Here is a 17,294-nt window from a genome sequence, read left to right as displayed (position 1 = left end):
CAGCAATACAGATGGATTAGCATGGCTGTATAAATGTGTTAGCACAGCACCTCAGCTAATAACTTCTGAATCAAGCAGGTGTTTTGCTTCTGTCCTGGCACACATCCAGCTGGGCTTGTTCTGAGAGCACGGTCTGACTGTGTGTATCAGTTTGTTTCTGGTTTTCATCCCTGAGCAGTCCGTGGCTCCTTTGAGACATGATATAAAAGATGACACAGGGAGAAATGAGAAAGCAGAAAAATCAGCTCCCCCAGTTACTCATTATGGCAGGATTTAAGTGGTTCAAAACCACCACCCAACATGTTAAAAAAAGTTATTCTTTAGGAAGGATGCACAGTGTTAGAGGTTTTTCCAAGACCAGGGACTACGAGACCAGAATATCCAGTGATTACAAAGCACGAAATCAACTTTCCTAGCTGATGTCACCGTGCAAACACACAATTTACAGCCTTCTGTAGCAGAATGTCAACCACATAATTCCTTTTGCATGATGAACTGCTGAATGCTTTTGTATTTACAAGAATGCGTAGAGAAATCCGGAACGAGACATGCTTTATTGCTCTGTGTGTGTACTGTTCAGCACACCAAGGGAATTGGTTTAGTGGGCAATAAGCTGTTAAAAGACTGAGACACTGGTAGCTAATATCCAAAGAACCCAACTGCTTGGGGCTGTAATGTGAGCAGTGGGTCTCATCAGCATTAATGACTTATTCTCTATTCTGCGCTTACATGGAGAGACAAACATAAGCCTCAGTTGAAAAAAAAATCCCTATATTTTACTAAATATAATACAGTGGAATTATGACTGAACTCATCACAATTACTCTTTGCAACTTCTCTTTCCTAATTATTGCAGGTCACATGCATCAGTGAATTTATCAAATCTATTCACGCCCCTCTGGAAATGAAATGGTACATTGCCCACTTCAGTTGTGGAAGGAAAAAAAACTCAGGAGCCTTTTGGCTTCTTGTCCAGAATAGTTAAGTTCATAGTAAATGGGTGGGACTCTCACACCTGTCAGCAGTGCAAGTCCTGCTTGCTTAGTTCCTTCTAATAGTTATTAAATATTCAATTTAGAAGCTAGAGGCCAATTGTCTTCTTTGTTTGATCTGTCTTGGGTGACAGCGATGTCAGTGCAGTAAAGCTCCTGCATTTCCATAAATATGGCACTTGTCAGATCTCATCAGCCTTCTGCAAGGTCATGTGAAAGCACAGCTCTCTGCTGTGGTTTGGAGCCATTGTCAAGGAGTAATCAAGTGTATGGCTTTGAGACTCCATTCAAATGTGCACAGTTTGAAGGGGTCCTTTAATAAGCGAAATTTTGGTACTGCTCCTCATTAGAAAGCTCACAAATTTCAAGGGATTTAGATTCTATTTGTGACTTTATCAGTACCGCTAACACTGTAAAATTCATATATGCATATGCTTTATCCTCCACCTGAAAAGTTTTCAGGAGTTTTCTGAATTTATCCCGTGTAAACAACAACTTGTGATTGTTGTATACTCATTTATGAAATTTAATCAAATAAAAATTAAATTAGACAATAAGAATATATTTGATGGTCAGTATATTCAATTATAATAACAAAGAGAAAGATCATAAAGGATGGGTGCTTGCCCTGAGTACTTATGATACACTAAAAATATATTTGGGGAGTATATATGCAAAATTATAATGTGTGAAATATAAAAATACTGTATAAACATATTAATTAGAGTTGATTCGTTGATTTTAATAATTACATATTTTACCCTTTTTTGGATTTTTGCTGTGGCTGATTTTAGCCCTAAAAAAGCCTTATAAGTGTCATTTATACCACAGAAATCGATTCAGGGAAAAAGATGCTGCTGCATCAGTGATGAAGAGAACAGAAGAGGAGAGGATGTTTGAAGAGACGGTTTAAAGAAAGAGAGCAATGTTATTTACTGGGCCACTCTGTTGGATTTTGGAAGAAACGTGATAGATGTTATAAATCACAAACTGGGGAAAGAAGGTGAGGGGAGTAAAAATGGAGGAGGATTAAGAAGAGCAAAAGGAAATGGAGAGGGAGCAGATGAGTGAAAGCAAAAAGATAGGTACTGGAAAGATTAATTAGAGTCTTATAGATGAGAACAAAGAGCAAGGATGTGATGGATATGCAACTCATTTCCTTTCAGAAAAAGCTGACAAGTGTAACAGAGTGCTTTTGGAAACAAGACATCATCAGTGAAGTTCACTGCTGCTGGATATATTAAGGCAAATAATGCAGGAATGTTCAAAAAGCACTTAAACATGAACAAGAAGTTCAACAAAACCTCCCCATTACAGTAGCTACTGATAGTTTTTGTTTTGTTTTGTTTGTTTGTTTGTTTTAAAAATCAGATCCCTCTTTATCATAAAGTTGAGTTTGGGTTGAAATAAGATTTTTTCCTTTCCTCACAGAAGTTTCCAGATTCCCCTTGAAAAACTGAAAACCAATTTTCCCCAGATTCTCCACTCTCCTTTCCTGTCTCAGTTTTTGAACAATAGCATTTTCATTTGGGATGATTTCAGTCATTTTTATTAAACCATTTCTGGAGAAGAAAATGGAACATCATTGACTTCAGACAACGAAGAACAGACTAATCTTCATCATTTAGCATGATGCAAGGCTTTGTCCTCCATGCTACACAAAGGACAAGAATATGATTCAACCTTCCACAGATTTGGCAGTGAAAGGATATTTTGCTTATGTGGAATTTTACCTCTCTTTTTCCCTAAAGCTGAAATAATTTAACTTGTTACTTTAAAAAAAAAAAAAATTACTTTTTTTTTTTTTTGATAAAAAAATCAAATGTTTTACAAGAACGGAAATGTCGAAGACAGACAATCTAAGTGATCAAACTTAACACTTTATTAGTTCAAGAAGAAACATGTTTTCATAAGCTAGCTTTGATTCATCCACAGATAAGTTAATTCTCCCCTTTCCTGATCTATAGACAAATTCCACTCTTGTCTTCTTGGACCAACATTGTCCTGTAGCTCAAATAGCTAAATTTTACTGACAAATCACTTTCAGTATGAAAACAGAAAGGAACTTTTCAATCATCTTTGGTTGTAAAACTTGTTTGACGTCATTGTACCACTCTAGAAAGAAGATCCAAGGTTATGGATCAAATCTCACAGCTGTTTACATAAACCTGGGCCTCTGAATCCATGACAAACTTTTCTTTCTCAGTGAGGTCTTAGCTCATAGCAGGGGCTTTTCAGAGAAGTAAAAATTGTAGGTCTGAGACTTACAAAACCAGCAGTGCAAATATGGAGCTCTTTCTTCTGTTCTGCACAAATTAAAATTGACACAGAAATGTCAAACTTGGGATTCATCTTTATTTTGGCAGGTGATGTTAATGCAGCATTTCCTTTCCTTTCTGCTTCTCTACAGATCCTACACCAACCCAGCTGGATCATCTAGGAGAAATCTCACACTGTCTTTGCATGAAATTCTTACATTCTGACTTCAGTTTTCTGCATTACGTTAATGTGGGTCTTATCCATTTCAGTGCCACATCCTTACCTGCAAGATATACGAACACATTCGACTCATTTATCTATAGAGAAAGATAATAAGAGCTGTGGGTGCAAAAAACTTAATGGTATCCGAAAGAAAGTGTGCAGTGTATTTTCATTTTAAAAGTGGAATAATGCTCTAAGTGCACATACATAATGTTTTATCTAAAAAGACAAAACCGAGATAAGAAATTTCAGGTTTCTCAGGAGAAAATGTATTAGTTTTGTTCTTCTGATTATTTTTGCGGTTTATAAACATAAAGCAAAACTTGAAGAAGTTTGAAGACACTTGGAAGTTTGCTGCCTTTTTAGGAATTGTTTTTATTTTTATTATTAATAGTAGTGCTTTCATGCTACTTGAAGTTTCAAAGCTAAGAGCTAGGAAAGCTTTTTCTTGATTTCATCAAATAATGAGTTGTAGATCAAACAATCCTAAATTAATAACAATGACAAATGGCCTTGAAACTACTCTTGAACATAAAAGGAAATAACTCAATTAAACAAATGTTATATCATCAAGAACCTTTGTAAGAGCTACATGGCTCTGATCAGAGCTATGTAATTTTTCTCATCACTGTTATTAAAAAGCAAAGTTAAAATGCATATGAAGTTTTATTTACAAACCTGTGTAATATCAATGTGATTTCTACAGCTCATTACTCCTCAAACATTTTAAGATTTAGGCCCAAGCCGCACAAAAACATATAAAAATTAAATCAAAAAAGAGAAGGAGAGAGAAAGGAGAGCGTAAATGTATTAGAATAAAATACAAAGATGAAGTTTCCAGTATATACCCATGGAGTGACTGGTGGCCAGGAGGGCTTGACAGAGTCTTCTCCTAGATGGGGTGGCTGTTTAGAGGGAAGCAGATACAGCAGCTATCAAAAAAAAAAGAAACGTTTCTTGCAGACTCTTGACACAGCTGATAGTATTTTCTGCTTGGATAAATCTTTAAAATCATTTATTAAAGTGCAGGCTAAATCCTTCTGTCAGATGTATGGACATTATCTCCTGGCTGCTATCCCAAACAGCAGTACAGTGCTGTCTTCCAAAGAACCTTGCTCTCCAGGCAAAATGAATATGGAGACTTTTTTTCTGGGGTACTTTCTGTGAGAGACGAGAAACCAGGCTTGTGAGAAACTAAGAAAAACAGCCTGAGAAAGCAACAGTAGAGGCTGATCGAAGAAATGCCTCAAACACTCGCAAGACAAAACTATAGTCACAGGGTGGATAGTGGGGAGGCCGAAGCTGATAAGGCTGCCCAATAGCGCGGGATGCAGGTGGAGGGGGGAGCCCTGTGGGGACAGGACGGCTCTGCTCTGGGGCACCTCGGCATATTTCAAGGGCCGTCTGTCCGGTGAATGACCTTTGCTTCATTATCCACGAAATGCATAGTAAAGTTAACACCCCTCAGTATGCTAACGAAGGCTAATGTGATTATGATAATATAATATAATAAATATAATTAATATAATATAATATAATATAATATAATATAATATAATATAATATAATATAATCCCATGAAACACTTTGCCCCTCCCCGTACATGGGATACATAGGGATGTGGGTGGACCTCGGGGACGGACCCAAGGAAAGTGGGTATAAATCAAGGGGCGGGGAAGAAAGGGGGACCCTGAAGAGAGCAGTGAAGAGAAGAAGATGGATGAAAGCGAAAAAGACAGCTGCCTCCTGGAACCCTGGCCGGCAGGATCACTGCAGAAACCCAGACCGGTGATCTGTATTTCCCCATTCCCTCTATCTCCCTCTTTTCCCTTTTCCATTAAGAAATTCAAGGCATATTGTATTGCTTACCACAACTTGCTATTTACTTAGCCAATTATTGTGTGTTCAATTAGTACATTGTGGGTAGTTAATAAATGTTTGGACTTGGAGACTTGTTGTCAGCTCCATTGGGGATTTGCGAATCTGAGTCACTTGTTCCCTCGTCTGAGTGGGATGTGACACTTCCCCTGTATCCCCTATTGCTTAAATTTATGGGAATAAGACACACTATGGAGGTACCATGGGGGCATTAGGAGGTGAGCCGCAGGGATAGGCACAAGTAGCTTGCTAAGGACTTCAGTCAGGATCTCGTCAGTAAGCAAGAGATGATAGGTGGATGGGTACCTGGCCTTGGGGCTCAGGAAGGTGCAGGGAAGCAGGTTATGTTTGACAGGGACAGCCTTTAGGGCAGAGCCTCCTCCACCCTAAAGCAGGTGTCCAAATTGTTGTGTGTCACAACCTGCACATGCCCATTACCACCTGTGGAATACAGGTGCGCAGCGCAGGTATGAGCATCTGTATGCCAGGTGTTTAAAATTGGGCAAGATGAATAAAATGCAGTGAAACAGGACTGGATGACAGTGAGAGTCTAAAAGAAAGTACCCGAAACAGAGCTGCATTAGGAGATAGCATGTGCGAGTGGGGTCTGAATGCACTGACCTGCAGAGCCCCTCTGAAATTATAACAGGATGAGAGGGATGCTCTGGGTATAGGGGCAGAACTCAGTGGGAGAGGTTTGCTTGGTCAAATGGGGGGTTTGAGTTACAGCGCAGGAGAAAAAAGCGTAGGCAACAGGAAGAACCTGAGGGTTGTACAGGGAGGGAGAGCAAACCAAGGGGAATGAGGATTTGGTCTGGTGAGGCAAGAGGACATTGGCTGGGCGGGGTGGAAAAGTGGCGAGGTCCAAGGTTGAGAAACCCTTTTAAATGAAAGAAATGTCACATCTTGATCAGGAAGGCAACAGGAAGTATTTCTTCGTTAAACCTCCACCGTGCAGCTCTGAATTGCCTCCTCCTCCTCACTACCTACCAGCAGCTTAACACTGGATGCAGTCCCTTCCCAGCCTGTCTGCACCACCCCCTTTTTTTGGCCTTCTTGCGTTCAATACCATTACACCTGGTTTTGGAACAAGCACACTTATTCTGGCCATGAGTGTTTTTTTTTTTTTTCTTTGTTTTGTTTTGTTTTGTTTTGTTTTGTTTTTGTGAAAAGAAATGTGTCTTAAAAGGTTGGCTTAATACAATTGAATGTTTAACTCTACATATGCTGTAGCACATATATGTGATTTTATAGAGGAATATGTTCTAGCGTGGTATAGTTCACAACTGTGATTGACAAAACCAGTTTAATATCAACAGGAATTTGTGAAACAGTGGTCAGATCTTTGAGGAAAAATGATTTTTTAAAAAATGTTAATTTCAGGGGGACAACTATAAAACGGAAGCATTTTCATTTAGCTCAGACTAAATCTTAATGCTGACATACTTGTCCTGATTTTTCTCCTCCCTTATCTCATCAGCCCATTTCTATAGGATCTTTAGTGAAGTATGTAGCAAACCACCATAAACATGATTTTGGAAATTACGTGAGATAACAGAATTATATTCTCTTCCAATTCCTTGCTGTGGAAATTAATTTATTTCATGAAAATAGGTAAGACTTGAAGCCTATCTGCAAATTAAAACCTCACTGACAGCATCACCAGATGATTTACAAAGTCAAATGTCTAATTACGCACTCTTATAAATATTCATTCTCATGTTCACAGTTTTGGAGAAGAGAAAGCGAACACATTGATTAATCAATTGATAGTATCTGATTCATCTGGCTATACAAATGGGAAAGAAAAGATAGCAGAGCAATTTCCAACAAATATAGGCTCTAGCAGATTGTATTTTTTAGGAATACTAACATGAAATAAAAAATAAATGAATGCTAAAAATTAAAGGATGCATGAGAGCAGAGGGAGCCATACAGGCAAAGTGAACAGATTTTCCATATCAGTTGGCATTACTGCATAGTTCAGGTGACAGTGTAAAATTCATGCTTCCTCTTCTGAAATTCTCCTTTAAATTTATCTTTTTAAACTTTGCTAAACTTGAGACATTGCAGCTAAATAGTCTGATTCAGGCTGCTTTTTTTTTTTTTTTTTTTTTTTTTTTTTTTTTTTTTTTTTTTTTTTACATAGCAGAAATGGCTAAGACTTTTCCACAAATGCAATTAGTAAGAAATAATTGTTTTATCTGTATTAAAAAAAAAAAAAGAGGAAAGTCAAAACCCCTCAATTCCTACTCTAAAGCTGGAGTAGGAGCATAGCGTCTACCAGGTTTGTGTGAGAAGTTTATTCTGGAAAGGTTGGAGAAGAACATCTGGGTTTGTGTACATCAGAAACCTCTGGAAAATTGCAAGTTCACATTAGAAACTAACCATGTCTTGGTAGCTTCAGCATCAACACAGTCTCCCGGAACACTGTGCTTCCCCTTGGCTGCAGAAATGATCTGCTTTTGGGGCAGAAAAAAAGCAGAAAAACCCTGATTTTGGTGCCCTATAGTTCCTGGAAAGGAAGGGACAGAGATGTGACCGAAGTCCCCTCAGGCAGGTATGATTTTTTGTAACTTCCCTCTCCAGTGACTCTTGATAACGTTGGAAAATTAGTTCCTAATTTAGGCACTTGAACTACGTACCTCTTGTTATATGGAGAGGGTCACCCCAAAGTGAGAAGCAGTCCTGAGGAATTTGTCACCATAACAGACTGTCAGAGGTGGGGAAGCAAGACAGGGATGGGGAGAAGGGTTCGCCTGAAGCCAGGTACAAAGGTAGGAAAACAACAAACCTCCCTGCTCTCTTTCTCAGTGCCCCATCAGCAAGAGCACAGGACTTATTTAAGGCCACCTCCTGCCAAATTCCACTTGCACTGCTCAAATGAATCACCTCACTGACTTCATGGCTTTGTGACTATTCATGCCTTCGCACCTTTTAATTATGATCTTGTAACTCCTCTATTAATACACTGCAAACTCCTTGTGCTTTTTGCTAATTACTGCTAATTCTGATAATACTTTATCATATGCTAATATAATCTCCACCAGAGACCGATACTGAAAGACTCTCTTTATCCATACAGAGGTCTATATCCTGGGGTTTTGACTTCTGCTCTTTGCAACCAGGGTTTGGTGGTTGTTTTTTTTTTGGGTTTTTTTTGGTTTTTTTTTTTTTTTTTTTGTGTTTTTTTTTCCTCCCTTCTGTCTTCCTTACATTTAACTCTCATTGTGAAAGGCTTATTGAAAGTATATTCTTTTTGCCGTGCTCCCAAGGGAGAGTCAGGAATGAGAGTTTGCAGGGAGGAAATATATCTATCACTTTGTCAAAGAAGTCATTCATTAACTTATTCTTACAGTAATTAAAGTACACTGATATCCGTAGGATAAGAGAGTTTGCTTAACACAGTATTAAATGTAAACCATCCTGTATGTGACAAACATTCCTGTACATTACAGGCATCTTTCCATTTGTCTTTATAGCGTAAACCAGATATATGTATATTATATATACAGTTAAAATATCCATGTAAGAAAAGTTATGTGTGTGTGTCTGTGTCCCTGTCAGCAACCAAAGTCCAACCTTTCTCTGTTGTACTACCATATTAGATATTCATAACCGTCACTTTTCATAGGTTATAATGGCATATTGGCTGGTTTAGTTTTTTTTTTTTTTTTTTTCCTTTCAGGTTTATACAGTGATTTTTGCTATAGCAAAATAACAAGTGAAACTATTTGCAACTGAAAAAGTATCTTGCCTGTATACAAAGTTTGCCTCTTACTGAAGTTCTTTTCTGTTTCAACTGACACGAATTCCTAAGCATATGAATTTTTGTTTTGGGAGTCAGACTCAAATAAAGAAGTCAAAAGTTGTTTTTTTGGTTTTTTTTTTTTTTTTTTCAGAGTTCCCAGCTATATGCTAATATGGCCAGGAATGCGGTGGTTGGACTTCTTGGGTCCTGAGTTAAAGATCCATTTAGGGTGCTTAGGCTTTTCTACCTCTATTGTGCGTTGCTCTTCCAAAACTCATTTTTTAGATGTTACTTTTCAGCTTCACAGTCTCATTAGTCTGCATGAAATAAGTTTCCCTGCATACCCAGAGCTTTGTGGTAGTCCTCATAGTGAGTCCTGCAGCCTTTTACATCCAGTATCAGCCACCCTTTCGCTGCCAGCAAGAAGTTGTGTAGTGCACTCGGAATGCCAGATGTACTTATGGTCATAGGCTGCAGGGCCGAGCTGGCATAACTGTGGCTCTCTAGTGCCACATTATATCTTAATTTTCAAGTCTACAGTGCAGTAAATTGCTTCCCAACAGGCTGTGAATAAAACACTATTTTTTTTTTGGACGCTGCATTTGTTTTTATGATAAAAACGTATTTTGTGCAACAATGCATAGAGTCGGTGTTGTGGTTTAACCCCAACCAGCAACTAAACCCCACACAGCTGCTCGCTCATTCTACACCAGAGGGATGGGGGAGAGAATCAGAAGAGTAAAAGTGAGAAAAGTCATGGGCTGAGGTAAAGACAGTTTAATAGGTAAAGGAAAAGCTGTGCGAGCAAGAAAAGCAAAACATGGAGTTATTTATCATCTTCCCATCGGCAGGCAGGGTTCAGCCATCTCCAGGACAGCCAGGCTCCATCACACATAATGGTGACTTGGGAAGACAAACGCCATCACTCTGAACATCCCCCCCTTCCTTCTTCTTCCTCCAGGTTTATATACTGAACATGACATACAGTGTGGAAACTGACCCTTTGGTCAGCTGGGCTCAGCTGTCCTGGCTGTGTCCCCTCCCAACTCCTTGTGCACCCCCAGCCTACTCACTGGTGGGGTGGGGTGAGAGTCATAAAAAGCCTGACTCTGTGAGCACTGCTCAGCGGTGATGAAAACATCCCTGAATTATCAATTATCTTCAGCACAAATCCAAAACATGGCCCCATAGTAGTTACTATGAAGAAAACTAACTCTATCCCAGCCAAAACCAGCACAGCCAGGAAGGACAGAGTTCCTGGACTCTGATGGGGTCAGGGGGGGAGGGATAAGCATGACCAATTTTCAAAATTAATGATTCTCAAACTGTGGTCTGTGACACTGCTTCCATCCCAGTCATGAAGCTTTACTCAAAATTTGTGCTATGTACTAGAATCTTCCAGGCTTTCAGAGACCTTTGGATTAGCTGATTAACAAAATAATACAGCCAACAGCTATGAAGCATTCTGAAATTCTACATGGTTTTGTCCTGCGTGTTCCTCTTGCCATATTTCTTTGCTTTAAACTCAATCCTGATCATGATGAAAATTACAGGGGTAATGAATTTGGTTTTACAAGAGTGATAGCATGTAGTATGAGCTGAGCTGTGTAACAATTCACTGGACTTTTACTCGTTTTACAACTGTGAACAGAATTTACTCCATAATAAAACCTACAAGATAAATGCCTGGAAACAAGACAGCCAAATAAATTAACAAAAACTGTTGTTGTTTTCCTTTCTATGTCCACAAATTCTAGATGACCTTATGAGAATAATCTCCTAGGAATGGAAAACTGAAAACTCATTACTAGTAAGAAAAGCTTTAGAGGACAGAGTTTTATTACATTTACAGAAGTTAATGCCTCTTCAATTCTCTCTCCTTTGACCCGTTTCAGTATTATCAGATTAAATACATCCTGTATAGAAGAATCCTGCTTCAAGTGTCATCAGAAAGAAGTAACATTTGGAGAAGGACTTCCTAGTACACTTTTTTATTCAAGCGTTTTATTAAACTCACCTAAAACACTGATTAAGCTGACCTAATGGAGTAAAGGACCAACAAGGTGAATATTTGAGAGAACAAACTAGCTGACTAAATCTGGATTTGGTCATTTACGTTAATCCTCCCTAGATATGTTCAAACCAAAGTTACTTTAATATGATTTTTTTCTAGCACCTTGAAGACCAGAGACAAAGCTTACACTAGTAGAAGTCTAACTTTTTGCTAACTACTGTGAGAGGTGTTTGGATACTCTTTGGGTTGTCTTAATTTTCAGTTTATTTTTCAGCCTATTCTGAGGAAAATGAAAGAACATTCTGAGCATTTAGTTAACTAAAGAATCTCAGGTCTCACTTTTTCTTGATTTTAGTGAGACAACTCAACAGAAAAGGGATATATTTTTCACTTTACTGTTTATCTCCCTTTTATAATAGAGACACAGCTAATCAGATGATCAAAACAACCAACATTAGTAAAATGATGTACTCCAAATACTGAGGTGGTTAAGTATTTCTACATTTATGTACAACCCTCAATTGTTCTATGAGCAAATAGGTTTCTCTTTCCCTCACACATTTCATTGTTTTATTTCCATGAATGTGTGAGAGCAGCAAGCTTAGGGAAGGCTGAAGGGAGCTTTAGATCTATTGAATCTTCTGAAGAACCTTCCCAAGTGTCTGGAGGTGTGACAGTGTTTGTGAATCCGGACCTTAGAGCAGTACCTGTAACTAAGGCTGTTTTATTACATTACTACATATATAGACCACTCAATGTCAAAGTCTCACTGAAACATGCCTAATGCTAATGAGGAAGAAAAAATTCAGTATCATTCTGGGAGTGTGCTGTCTAATTAAATAGATGAGCAAAGACTGGGATAAGGGCAAAGAGTGTTGCTCAAGAGCATGCAGCAGGCAAGGAGCAAAGCAAATTAGATTTGTTGAGTCTCAGTGCAAGATCATCTCTACATGATCATGCTTATTCCCTGTCTTCTAGTTTGTAGGGTCGGAAAAGATCAGAGCATCGAAGCTGCCTAACTATACAAGAGGGATGCTGGGACAAGCTTCTGTTCGGAGACCTGTAGGCCAGTAACCTATTTCTTTTTAAGACAGACATGGATAAGTTTATGTAGAAAAATTTTAATGAGGAGCTAGAGAGTGTATTTAGTCATATAGGATGTCCCTTTAGACTTCTGTTCCAACGCCCTTCTCAAATATCTGAACTTTCCTATACAAATTTTACAGTCCTTTGCTTTAAAAATACTTGTGTTATTTCTTTTACTCTGTAGATTAATATTTGCAAAATGCCTTAAAACTGAAGAAAACCAGCATGGTGGTTATTATTTGTGCTTGGCTCCTCAGATGTTGATGTTGTACTTTAAATTTATAAGGGAGAGAGAAAACATAGTGATTTAAAATCCCTCTTCTTGGTTTGAGGTCTATCTGCACTTTTCATTTTTTCTTATTATGCCCAAGTAAACACAAAAGGCAGGTTTAAAAAATGGTTCTGAAGCTGGTTCCACTTCATATTTAGATGTACACAGCCAATAAGGGAGTTTCAAATGTGGGCAAAATCTTCCAGATTTGAAACCTCCTAAGATTTTTTTCCTATTCTTCCTCCAGTACACACAGAAAAAAACACAACCTAAACCAACAGAATAAACCAAATCTGCAGTAAGTTAAAAATATTTCTTAAACTATCCTTGAGGCTACTAGGTTTTGGCAAAATGTCTTCTCAAATGGAGTTTGCTTAATACACATACATGGCCTTAGTTTTATTGCACAAAGCAGAGGGAAATCAATACCATAACACTGATATTTTGGGACCATTGATAAGAAAGTTCACAGGAAAAGGGAAATGGGAGTAAAATTGCTCTAGTAAACTAATAATGTGCTTTAGTAATAAATGTGCTTGGGGCTTGGGAGGCTGGTAGAAGGTCTTAACTAAATTAGGAGTGGTTTTAAGTAAGAGGAAAGTACATTTATCAAAATTAAATATTCTATCAAAATCACCAGCAATAGGACCAAATTAGAGTTTATGACAAGTTAATGTCAAGCAGGAGAGTTGAGGAGAGGGCTTTCCCCTCAGCTGAAATGAAGGTGGGGGCATTATACCTGAGCTCCCACTGCTGACTGCTCCCTGGAGCCCAGCGAGCACAGCTGGGGCATCTCACACTTCCAAACCAAGTGAGGAAAAAGTCTCCAGAGCTGCTGTGGAGGGGAGGACTCGAGCTCCTTCTGCAGAGCTCCTTGGGTTGCTGAGCCGGCACACATGGAAGCACCTCTTATTTGCATAGGTCTGTGGTCCCAGGTGAGTCTCAGCCAATGAGGCTGATTCTCGGCAGCTCTTCACGGAGGTGAAATAACAGCAGTTTGCTGTCTCAAATAGTCATTCCCTCTCCTCTAGAGGAGTGCTCTTTGGCTTCCTTCTACCTTTTCAATTAACCTCAATGAGTCTTGCATGCCCCAGGTGTTAGTGCACTCTGCAATGTGGGGCCAGGTCCTTTTTTTTGTTTTTCTCAGGCAGCAGTCTTTAAGTGCTCCCTTCTTTCTTACAGTATAAAGTTCAGCTCAGCAATAGTAAAGATTCCCAACTGCCAGAATGCAATTCATCTCTCCACATTAGACAGTATAAGTTGGTGTCCTTCCACATCATGGAACAGAAGTGATTTATATGCACAGAGGAATGGGCCCATGGCTTAGAAAATTACAAACTAAGAACTAAAAATGGAATAATTGTTAGAAACTATGTAGAAAAAATATAGGAATATGTTGTTAATTTAATCCACCAGGTATGTCCTCTGAGGTTAGAGGAGTGCCAACATCCCAGGTTGGGTAAAATGAGCTTACCCCAAGCTGGTATCATGGCATATTCAGGTATGTGGTATATGTTAGGAGAAACATCTCAGGTAATCTGCTCATACAGAAAACAAAAAAGTGAGAATTCTCAGAAAGGTCTGGGATTAATGTCTCACCCACCCATATTTAGAAGTTGAGCTCCTTAATTTGGAGAACGGTAGCTCTGAGTTTCCTATGCAGTGAATTTAGAAAGTGAGCACTTCTACAGAGCTGTATCTCTGCCCTAAAATCTGACTCACTCTCTGCAACCTTGTCTGTTTTTTCCCTATTCACCACAGAAAGAATTTAGGACAGCTGCTCCTAATTGATTCATCTCACTTAACAACCTGAAATGAAGTCAGATAAATCTGAGGCTCTAGTAGCTGGAGTAAGGCTGGATATCAATGCTTCTTCTCTGGCCCCTATATTTAGGACTTTAGACCAGAGCTGAGATTTCTTTCCTTTCTTTAAGACAACAGGTATTTTAAGAACCTTTTATCATTACTTTAACTCACATGCATGTTGAGGAGTTGTATGTATCTTTTCTTGGTGTCTAATCTGTAAAAGATAAGGAGGGGTTAGTAGAAGGTTCCTGACGGAGTGAAAAATTTTACTCATAGCAGAAGAGGTAAAAAAATCTAATTATTCTAACTTGGAATCTGATATGTCCACAAAAAAAAATTTATTATAGGATGTGCTATTCATGATCTCACTGACTCAGGAGGTCTTTTCTTGTCATGCCGGTGGTTCTGTTTTGTTGGGAGAAGATGGGATTTTACAATCAGAACTGCAATATTTCTATCATTGTCAAAACTATGCAAAGCGTGTAAGCATCCTGGATCATCTTCCTAAAAAACTCTAAGGAGCTCGTAGTTTACAAATACTCAGGCTCAGTAAGACAGCTTGTCCTGAAATTGAACCAGGCTCTTCCTCAGTGAAAAGAAAGAATTTATTCTCTTGTGAAAGTGTCTGTGGCACAGAACTAGAGATTTAATTTTACATGCAGTAGAGCAAAGAACACAAATAAAAAATGTCTGTTAGAAAGCAGTCCATTGCGTTGATACGCTATCTGTACACATTCATCTTCCTCTTTATTCATCATAATTTGTAAAGAAGTATTATTGCTTGTCTTCCAGTAGTGCTCATCTGGTATTTATCCACAATATTAACCAGATGTCTGTGAGTGTAATTAAAGAGATAAAAAAAAAAAAAAAAAGAAGAATTGTTCTTTATTGATAAAAGATGCAGAATGAGAGAGACAAAATTATTTTTTCAGTTTGTGAGCTGGTATTTCTTGACATTTACATGTAAGAATAAAGGGTGAGATAATAGATCTTGAAAAGATACAAATTTAATTCTTTCAGTGCTAGAGACAGGGAATTTTTTCTCTGATTTTCAAAGAGAAAGTTGGGAATCTGGTCTGATCCTTTGTATTTGTACTAATGTCAAAAGCTATTTTAAAATTATCAAAAAGTGGCTTTCAAGTTTGCTTGTAAATGTCTGCTTTAAATAATTATTATCGTTATGAGGTACTTGTTTAGTTTACCTCTCACCATAGTCCCCCAATGCATGTTTTCAAGTGATTTCAAGTACCGACAGAGAAGGTCTTTGTGCTGAGACACTCAGCATCTCTTCAGAGGCAGATTGTTAAAAAGTTTAATGTGGTACTTGTATGGAGACTAAGTGATATTTGTTGAGTCCCACATCTAAGAGGGATCTTTAGGAAGTTTCTACCACTTACTTTGCTGTCTTGATTTTGTGCCTAGGTTGTGGTCTGCACCTTCAGGAGTACTGGTTCCTCTTCTGGTCCCTCAGAATTTCATGTTATGGTAAGAGTGAGGCTTGGGGATTTTTATTTGCTCTATCCTCTGTGGGAAACAGGACGTCCCTAACTCAAGGTAAGCCCTTTTTCCTTCATCTTCCCTCAAGGATCACAACCTCTACTTGCACCATGAACTTGACCAGCTCAGGCAACTTATCAGATGACCACAAGCCAGAGGAAGAGTAAGGGAGAAAGTTTATCTTAAAAGCATCCTCTCTTCTTCCCTGGTGATCCTGAGGGTGGGTGCTTGGGCAGAAGGCCATGTTTCACAGAGGACATGCAACTGTTCTGGAAATTACAAGGCAAGAATTATTTCTATCATGAAGTGTGGGTATTTCACTTCAAGCCTTAAAGTCTGCTTGAGCCGCGGGGTGAGGAGGGGACGAGGCAGAGCCATGCAGTGTTGCAGCTGTATTAGCACTGGCGTTGCTTCAGAAGTGTTCGTTCCATGTTGCACCTGAAACTGGCCGGTTGGCAGCTGTGACACGCTGTGGAGTACTGGCAGTCAGCCCCCATGTGCTGTGCCTCGTGCTTCCATCAGCCATGAGACGTTCTTTTGGAAATATCTGTAAGGGTTGATTAATTTCTCCGCAGAACACTATAATTCAATCCCATTTATTATGATCATTCATATTACAGTAAGACCTGAAAGTCTCAGCCAAGATCAGAGCTGAAAACTTTTACAGCAAGAGGCAGTGCCAATGCTCTCAGAAGATGCTGCTTCAGTATCAGTTTCACCGCTGTGCTTACAGTAAATGCTTTTTCACATTTATGTGCAAGCTCAGAAACTAGAGTTCTGCATTTAGCTCTTGCTCACAGCAGTGGTTCAGGATTACACTGGTGTCACCTCCAGCTTCTAATAATTTTTAAAATAGATTCATAGATTTTAGAGCCAGAAATAGCATCTAGTCTGACCTCCTGCATCTTGCACACTCAAGCCATAGAATTCACCCAGTTATTCCTCTGTTGAGTCCTGAAGAACATCTTCTAGAAACATCTCCATCCTTTAGCTGGAGGACAGTATTCCCCTTCCCCCAGAAGTTTGTTTCAGAGGTTAAGCACCCTCACTTTTCCAAGTTCGTACCTTATTACTGAGAGGAACTATTGTGGACAATCTTCCACCACTCGTTCCTCTGAAGCTTTTCTCTACTGGATTAGAGAGCCCTTTGCTAACTGGCATTTTCAGATTCAATTGCAAGTCACTTCACAGTTTTCTTTTTGACAAACTGAACAGATAACAGAAGAAAAAGATAATACTGTATCTCGTTTTATTAACTCCCAGTGATCATTTCCTACCCTCACCGCAGTTGTCATTACTTTTGGTTCAAGTCAGTGACCTGAGACCTAATGTTCTGAATTTTTTATACTTGTATAAACTGGAAGCACTCCAACTCCTGCCCAATATTATTGCTATTAATACTGTATGCTACCATGGCTCCTAATCTCTGAATATTTTCTTTCCAAGAGAAGCCAGCCATAAACTGCATCATCTAAATGTGGATTTTTTTTTTTTTTTTTTTTTTTTTTTTTTTTTTTT

This window comes from Athene cunicularia (genome assembly GCF_003259725.1).
Source record: "Athene cunicularia isolate RWA chromosome 4 unlocalized genomic scaffold, athCun1 chr4_part1, whole genome shotgun sequence".
Lineage (NCBI taxonomy): Eukaryota > Metazoa > Chordata > Aves > Strigiformes > Strigidae > Athene > Athene cunicularia.
Note: the sequence above shows the minus strand (reverse complement) of the source record.